At 40.8% G+C, this 9,311-nt stretch overlaps 1 long non-coding RNA gene across 1 annotated transcript; it reads right to left on the bottom strand.

Moving 5' to 3' along the window:
• Positions 1–1,154: 1,154 nt before the first annotated feature.
• On the bottom strand, positions 1,155–6,252 carry LOC118995334 (uncharacterized). Its single transcript, XR_005068250.1, has 4 exons — positions 6,174–6,252; positions 2,531–2,538; positions 2,134–2,138; positions 1,155–1,165 (listed from the first exon to the last, which is right to left on the bottom strand). It is a non-coding gene; the product is annotated as an uncharacterized LOC118995334 (long non-coding RNA).
• Between the last annotated feature and the right edge of the window lie 3,059 nt (positions 6,253–9,311).

The following is a 9,311-nucleotide window of genomic DNA, read 5'->3' as shown; positions in this document are numbered from 1 at the left end:
TGCATTTCCAGAGACAATTTGCATGAATACCCTTAAGTTCCTCTCACCATACTAGAACTTGTAAGTATAATTTCCTCTGCCACACCACCCACCATGTGTCATCGGGTGTTACATAGTAGTCACTTCGGAGGCAAGAGCTGCAGAGCAATTGTCTCCACAGAGAAAAGAACTCCATTATAGACGCAACGACACATTCAAGTTCCCTGGGCTCCAACTGCCCACTCAGTGCCTTCAAAGGACCACCCACAGAATTCCACCAAGACAAGAAGACAGTAAACTCAAAAATCTCCTTGAAGTTTGCACACTCGAAGCCTACATGCCACATAGCTGTGTCCCTGATATTTTGAGGTAGGAAACCACCAAGTAAAATAACAACTTACTTTCTTCTAGGCAAACTGCTCATGTCCACAGGGCCCCACAAAAACAGCATAGCTCAGGCCCTATAATTGACAGCTTCAGATAATAAGAATGCAAAAAGGGTAAAGATAATTCTCTGACCCAAGAAAATATTCAAAACCCTTTTTCTGTGTACTCATAACTCAAAACCACTGGACCTATAAAGCACGTTTTTGGGAACATCACCCTCTATTAAGCCCAACTTCGGTAATATTTTTTTTCAAGTAGAGGTGGTTTGAAACTATGCATCTGTAAAAGGGTAGTAGGACATGCTTTTATTTATTTTTATTTATCTCATTTAAATTTGCCTGTCAATGTAGCCATGAATGTTACCAGACATGGTGTTCTCTGCTCTTCTGCCCCTAACACTTTTCTCCAAATATTGTTCCAACTTCCTACTATTAGGGTTTTTTATATTTCACTCAGAAGTCCAGAAAGTTAACGTTAGTATAAAGAATGTGATCCGTAAATCTATTATTTTTATAAAGGAGGCTTTTTTGGGGGGGAGCATGATTTTCGCTGCAATCCATGCTAATACTTTCCTGTCTAGTGTCTGTGAAACAAGAACAGTTCCTGGGATTCTACAAACCCAGGCTGCCCCACATGGCTCCACCCATCCTCCAGGCCTCGCCAGACTCACCTGGGTCCTCTGGCTGGCCGCTCAATCGTAAGCTCACACTTACAGAACTGCCGAGTAAAGTATAACAGTTCGCACATAAGTGGATACGTGAAACTCTATTTTGTGAGTATAATTAATCACACTCTTGCCCTCGGGATTCTACCCCATTTGTGGGACGGACATAGAGAGAGAGGGGGTAAAGGATCCCTCACCCAAACACATGACCTCTGGTAGGCTCTCCATCATGTTCCCCCCCGATTGTGACCTGGAACCATTTGCGAAACATTAAAGACAAATAAAAGAGTGGAAAAACTGTGCAGCAGCTAGGATTAGAAGTATTAATGTATTTGTTGTAGAAAGAGTTCCTACAAATCAATAAAAAAACACAAAGAGCAGAATAATACCCAATTTTTTTTTATTCACTAACACTTTTCCCCCATATTTTACACACTTCCATGAGCTTTTAAAGTGCCTGACTCACTGCCAGGAATATCCTTCCCCCCTTGTTCCTTTCGCAGGCCCTCCGCCCTCCCTCCAGATCTGGGTTAAAGGGCACGCCTTGTCATGTGCTGAACAAAAGGACAAGTGATGAACATCCATGAATGGGCTTGAACTTCCCGGTCATGAAAATGAAGAATCTAAAGAAAACAGAGAATTTCCGTTCATTCAATTAAAACATTCAACTAAAAGCTGGTGCCACTGAGAGTTATATTAAAAGTCCTTCTAGTGGCACTTAAAATTGTAAAACATTTTTGGTAAGCAACTTAGTAATGTGTTTGAATGTACTCTTCAGATTTTGAAAAGAGCAAAATACTAGGAACAGTTAAACAGGAAAACAATGCGCTTGCTAAATGCACAGACGTGGGCAAACGTCAGTTTACAGGGCCACAATAGCCTCCTTCTGCGTGAATAAAGCCACCGCGATGATCGGAACCTGCGTGTCTTTTTCCACACAAACAACTGAAAGCTTACTTTTGTCCACTCCTATATTATGGTGTGGATACAAAATTGAATATTATTCTGATATTTAAAATATGCTCATGCAGATCATGTTGTTAAGTGAACACAAAAGTACTAATGACATATTGAGCAGAAAAAAAGATAATCCTCTCCTGGACCTAGACTCTGTGTGGCGTTTGTGACTTTGGCTGCCCCTGCCCTGCACCCATGGCCCCCAAGCCCCTGCGTGGTCCTCCCCCCACAAAGCCCCACTCTCATGGCGCTAGGCCCCAGGGCCGCCAGAGCTGCCCAGAGCCAGCCAGCACGGCACCACTGCCTCCTTCTCTGAAGGGGACCGCCTCAGCAGGTGCCTCATGGGGGGCATCCACCCCCATGAAGTATGTGCCTCCAGATTTAACAGCCTGCAGCCTCGAGCCAGAGAAAGCCCTGTTTTCAGAGGTAGCACAGCCTGTGAGGCTCAGGGAACCAGCCCCTCGGGAGTCCTCCCGGTCTTCAGGCCTGTCACTGAGGAATGACGAAAAAAGATGGATAAAATCCATGTGCATCTACGGACACCGACGCTCCTACATTCAAAAGATGGTGAGGAAATGCTGATTAGATATGAAATGCCTCCCAGTTTGAAATACCTTACGCACTGTCTCTGAACCACGGGCAGGGGAGGTGGGAAACCCAGCTGTTCTGGAGTCCTGGTCTTTATTAAACTCTCTGCCCTTTGCTTTGAAAAACACCCTGTGAGTTACAGTTCCTTGGATGCCTGGGGGGCGTAGGACACCATGTGACAGTGGCTTACTATTAACTGCATTATTCCGAACCACATCTGTAGACAGATTTGTTTACAGGGAGGGGGCATGCCCAAACCTCTTCTGCCTGACTCCTCTGTGGCCTGTGCAGTCGCTTTCTCTCCATGCGTGTAAGCTGAGAAAATCCAGTCATGCCCTTTCTCAATAGGAAAGTGTTAGCAATTCTCTACTGAGGAACAAAATCTTGGAGCAGTATATTTTTTCAACATGTACAGAGATCATTTGGAAGAGTGAATATGAAGTGAAAACCAAAAGTTTTTTGAATAGAGGAATATTTAAGGATTTGCTCTACATAAATCAGAACTACAGTGTTGTACATAAAACCAGAATGATATTGGGGCAGAAACAGAAAACTAAAGCCACAGAATAAAACTATAGCCTAGACACAGAAATGCACCGACTTAGTGTGTATGCACATGAGGTGTGGCAGATACAAACATAAATATCAATGTTTGGACAGGGTGACATTTGAACTCAGAGTTCATAGTAGTCAAAGAGTGGAAAGTAGAAATTTCATACACATTAAAAATAAAGTTTTAGAATCTCACATCACCTTATAGGCGACTATGATTTCCAAAAAGATCAAAAAGTTTTTATAAGTATGAAAGTGAAGGCTTAAAGAGGCTTCTATCATTTTCTTCTTATATTTTGACAGTGTAAAATATATATACTTGGTCTCATATCAGTGGAGCAGAATAAGGAGTCCTGAAATAGACCCACACCTCTACAGCCAATTTATTTTTGACAAATCCCAAGGCAATGCAAAGAAAGGAGAAATGAGTATTTCAAGACATGGTACTGGCACAAGCAACTATATGCAAGAAAACAGACTTTCATCCCTAGTACCCACCATTTACAAACATTAACTTGAAATGGAAATAACTCAAGTGTAACTTGAATCAAAGGTTTCTTACATAAGACACAAAAAGCACAATTAGGTAAGATTGATAAATTGAAATATACCCAAATTAAATGTCTTGCTCTTGTATAGGCACTATTTAGACAGTGTTAGGAAAATGAAAAAGCAAGTAGCAGGCTGGGAGAAAATATTTGAAAATCACATATTTGACAAGACTTGTAAATGTAAAATATAAATACCTCATTCAACTTAATTTCACAAATACAAACAACACAATTTTAACAAGCCATCGATGTGAATAGGCAATGTGCCAGAGAAAATATTGACATGGCAAATAAGCCATGAAAAGACACTCAACATCATCAGTCGTTAGGGAAATGCAAATCAAACCACAACAAGATACCATATACACCCATTAGAATGGATAAAATTCAAACAACTGACAACACCAAACAAACTCCGGCACAGATGCGAACGCCTGCACCGCAAAGTGCTGGTGGAGACGCAATACATACCACCATTTTGGAAAACAGTTGGCAACATCTTACACAGTTAAACACGCACTCGCCATTTGACCTGGAAATTCTGCTCCTCAGCATTTACTTGAGAGACAGGAAAATACACGTCCACGTAAGGACTTGAATTTGAATCATCGTGGATGATTTATTCATACAAACCACCAACTGGAAACAATTCAAATGTCAATCTTCTATGGATAAACAAATTGTACTATGCCCATTAAATGGAATATTAATCAACAATAAAAAGAAACCATGCACTAATAAACTCAATAACATGGGAATCTCAAAACACTTTGCTAAGTGACGTAAGTCAGACACAAAAGACCACACCTTGTATATTCAGTTATAGGAAATGGTAGAAGATACATCTCTAGCATTAAGAGTTAGATCGGCTGTTACCAGGAGCCCAGGCAGGGAGAGGAAATCAACTGCAAAAAGGGATAAAAGACCTTTTGAGGTTATGTAAATGTCCTCTATGATGATGACAGCAATGACCACATACGGTACCCATAGGTGAAAACTCATCAAAACTTTCAAAATGATTAATTAATAATATAAATCATATCTCAGTACAGCTGATTATTAAAATATATCCAAATGGATCTGAAATGGTCACTAGGTACCAATTACTTTTTTTTTTACATAAAAACCCCAGGAGAATTTATCAAGAAGTTATTAAAATGTTTAAAAAGTCAAATTGTTGTTGACAATTCAATAAGATTACCTGACAAAAATACAAAACCCTGTTATACCATAAATAATTTGAAAGTGCAGTGTAACAAAAAAAAAAAAAATCCATGAGAAAAAGCTTTCAAAGAAAACGCAAATATCTTTAGCCTAAATAACTTAAGGCTAAAACATATTTATCTAACAAAAGTTCATATTAAAATAAATACACCAAAATTTTAAATTCCTATAAGAAAAAATATTATATTAGTCATCCATGGTTGTTTAACAAATTACCCCCAAAACTGATCAGATTAAGCCACGATCATTTACTGTGTCATACAGTCCCTTGAGACAGGGAAGCTCAGACGGCTGGGTTCTGTGAGGCTGGCTCCGGATTGCTCATGAGTTTACCATCCAGGTGCCAGCCAGGCTGTCGTCTCTGAAGACTCAACCATAACTAGAGGATGTGCTTCCAAATTCATTCACATGGATGTCTGACCAAGAGCTTCTGTTCCTCACCATATGGGTCCCTGTGGGAGCCCGCCAGGCCGCAGGGGACCAAGGACAGAGTCCCCCACTGTGAAAATGGTGGAGGGACTTGGTTTCTGGTCCCTGGAGCCGGCGGGTATCTTGACATCTTCCGGACCTTCTCCTTCTCAGCCTTGAAGGAAAGAACAAGATCTTGGCATATGCGTCATGTTCCAAGAAAGTGATAGTCATGAGGACACTGTTATCTTTGGGCTAATGTTCTCAGGATATGAGAACATCTTGCCCTCTTGATAGCTTTCGGGAGTGTACAAACTTTTGTAAAACAACATTGTTCTCAGGCCACTGCAGTTCTGCATATAAGCCAGCAGTTCCTTGAATAAAGTTGCCATTTGCCAGCAGAGCTTATGGTCCTCTCCATTCTTTTAAGTCCCTCGCCTCACCTTGCGACCACCCTTGCTGCTGTGGGCAGCGGCAGAGTGGCGCCCGAAGAACAGGGACCCGGAAAAAGGGGGTCTGGGGGGACCAGCAGAGTCCTAATCGCAAGGATAGAGGAGCCCGAGAGGACCGCTGCTATGGGGGCCCGGTAAGTTAAAAGTAAAACTAGCAGGGAGCGGTGTTGGAGAGTTTTTAATCATGGGAATTTCCCACTCATCAGATCAGGGACTTTTTGAACAAGTCCTCTGCTCCTTATTGAGGGGGCGAGGCATTGCTACCTCTAAGGGTCAAATACATCGTTTTGTAGATTTTATTCAACAAGTTTGCCCCTGGTTCCCGGAAGAAGATACTATTAATATGGAAATTTGGAAAAAGGTAGGAGAACGTATTCGTGAACACTACCGTGCTCACGATCCAGAGAAAACTATTGATGCATTTTCTTTGTGGACACTAGTAAGAGACTGTCTCAGGGGTGATTCTGAGTTTGACAAATGGGAGCGTGGGACTCGCAGTAGCCTGAGAGCCACTCGTTCGGCAGAGAATCTTTCTCGCCCTGCACCTGCAGTGCCGACTGCCCCGCCTCCAACAACTTGGGAGTCGCCATGGTATGAGGAACCTGATCTTAAGGTGGCGATTGATCTTAAGGTGGCGACTAATTTTAAGGTGGCGGCTGTTCAATCGGGGCCGCCAAACCCTGATGAAGCAGATTGGGGAGATCTAGCAGGTCAAGCGGAGCCCGGATAGCTCAGTTGGTAGNTATATTCAGTTATAGGAAATGGTAGAAGATACATCTCTAGCATTAAGAGTTAGATCGGCTGTTACCAGGAGCCCAGGCAGGGAGAGGAAATCAACTGCAAAAAGGGATAAAAGACCTTTTGAGGTTATGTAAATGTCCTCTATGATGATGACAGCAATGACCACATACGGTACCCATAGGTGAAAACTCATCAAAACTTTCAAAATGATTAATTAATAATATAAATCATATCTCAGTACAGCTGATTATTAAAATATATCCAAATGGATCTGAAATGGTCACTAGGTACCAATTACTTTTTTTTTTACATAAAAACCCCAGGAGAATTTATCAAGAAGTTATTAAAATGTTTAAAAAGTCAAATTGTTGTTGACAATTCAATAAGATTACCTGACAAAAATACAAAACCTTGTTATACCATAAATAATTTGAAAGTGCAGTGTAACAAAAAAAAAAAAATCCATGAGAAAAAGCTTTCAAAGAAAACGCAAATATCTTTAGCCTAAATAACTTAAGGCTAAAACATATTTATCTAACAAAAGTTCATATTAAAATAAATACACCAAAATTTTAAATTCCTATAAGAAAAAATATTATATTAGTCATCCATGGTTGTTTAACAAATTACCCCCAAAACTGATCAGATTAAGCCACGATCATTTACTGTGTCATACAGTCCCTTGAGACAGGGAAGCTCAGATGGCTGGGTTCTGTGAGGCTGGCTCCGGATTGCTCATGAGTTTACCATCCAGGTGCCAGCCAGGCTGTCGTCTCTGAAGACTCAACCATAACTGGAGGATGTGCTTCCAAATTCATTCACATGGATGTCTGACCAAGAGCTTCTGTTCCTCACCATATGGGTCCCTGTGTGGGACAACTCATGGCATGATTTTCATCAGAACAAGTGAAATATGATGCACAAGATAGAGGAAGAAAACCTGAGATGGAAATCGGAATTGTGTTGTAACCAACTCCTGAAGTGATATCCTTTCCCTTTTCCCGTGGTCTGTCTGGTAGAAGTGAACCAATAACGCCAGCCCATACTCAAGGGGGAAGAAACTAGACAAGGTCAGGAATACCAGGAGGTAGGGGTCATTGGGAGTCACGCCAGAGGCTGCCTACCACAGACAAGATTACAAAATCAATAGAGAAGACACTGACAAGGAGAAAACATTTGCCATACATGTAGCAGAGTATCCAGAACACAAAAAGAATTCCAAGAAAGTGAAAAGAAAAGGACAAACCACCCAAATGAGAAATAAGCAAATTCATGGGAGAGCCCAAATATATCTGGAAAATATTTGTCTGGAGGGTTGCTTGACCTCACTAATATTAAAAAATACTATGAAATAAAATATATAATTATTTCATCCTCAGTACATTAGCAAAAATTATAAAGCCTATAAATAGTTGGCAAGGATGTGGGGCTATCAAATATCTCCTACATTTGGGTAGGAGTGTAAAGTCACTGCAGAGAGCACTCTCACACTGCCCAACGGACTTGACCTTGAACGTACCCCAGTGCCCAGCAACTCTAGCCACGTACAGTGTCTCCTACACGAATGTCCCAGTCCTTTCCTGCAGAGAGTATTCACTGCAGCTTGTTTGTTTCTACACAATTCTAGAAACACCCTAAATATTCATCAAAGGCGAAACAGGTAAATTAGTTATACAAATGAATACTACATAATCGATAACATGAATGAATTTTTTAAAGCTATATCATTTACAGATGCATAAAAAGAATAAAAGTATAAAAACATGAATCACCAAGATACATTTTTAAATTCATGACAGTAGTTTACTTGGGAAAGAAAAAAAAGGCATTCTTAATAATAAAACTGGAAGAAAAAATAAAAACAATTAATGTTTGTTAATTCCAGATGTGTTCTATTATTCTTGTAATTTTCTATAGTAATTACATTTTTCACAAAACATGCTACTTGAGCACCGGGGCCCCTGACACCTAAACATGAGCAAACTGTGCTCCTTGTTCTGAAGGAACTCACACCATGCTAGCAGCGAGCTGACTGCCTAAGGAACCGCCTTGGAGCGCCGTGGCTTTGAAGGTCATTTCGGCCCCTGTATCTGAGCCCAGCAGAAGAGCTCCGGATTAAGGGAGCATTTCTGGTGAGAATCTGCTCCACTCCACAGCGATCTCAGGGCTGGCCTGGGAGTGTCCTGTTCACAGTGAGGGCAGTGGTGCTGAGAAAAGACACCTGAGGCATCTCCAGGCATGGGCTTGTAAACTGGCACGTCATCACTCAACGGAATTTTGTTGGACAAAGCAAGTCATGAGAATAAGCCCAAGTTCAGAGTGGAGAAGATGGACCAGCACCCTGCATTCTGTATCAGTTCCGTCACGGTACTGCATGTGTTCACTGTTCCTCTTCGCCCTTGGCTCTTAAACATCTGACTAACATACTTCCTCCTAAACTTGAGAGACCTAAACTTGAGAATTGAGAGACCTTTCAGCATTAAGGTTTAAGTTTCTAAAAGTTACAGAGAGATTCTTCCAATGCAGCTCAAACATAGCCACTTTTTTGTTAATTACAGATTTCCAGAGGGAAATGTAGGACAACAGGCATATTTTCCTTCCTTTTATCCAGCTTTCAATGAAGCAAAATTAAATTTATTCTAAATCCTATTATGCTTCTAATTAAATTATCATGCCAACATAGAATAAACATAGTAAAAAGCAAAGAGTATCACTCCACTGATTCTTGTTCTCACCATAAAAAGTTTAAGGTAAACCAACAAGAAAAAAGTCCATAATAAAGAAAATATAGAACACTAATACCTTATA

This window comes from Sturnira hondurensis, unplaced genomic scaffold (genome assembly GCF_014824575.4).
Source record: "Sturnira hondurensis isolate 20B ecotype Veracruz unplaced genomic scaffold, ASM1482457v3 Scaffold0010128, whole genome shotgun sequence".
NCBI lineage: Eukaryota > Metazoa > Chordata > Mammalia > Chiroptera > Phyllostomidae > Sturnira > Sturnira hondurensis.
This window is presented reverse-complemented; position numbering and strand designations above follow the sequence as displayed.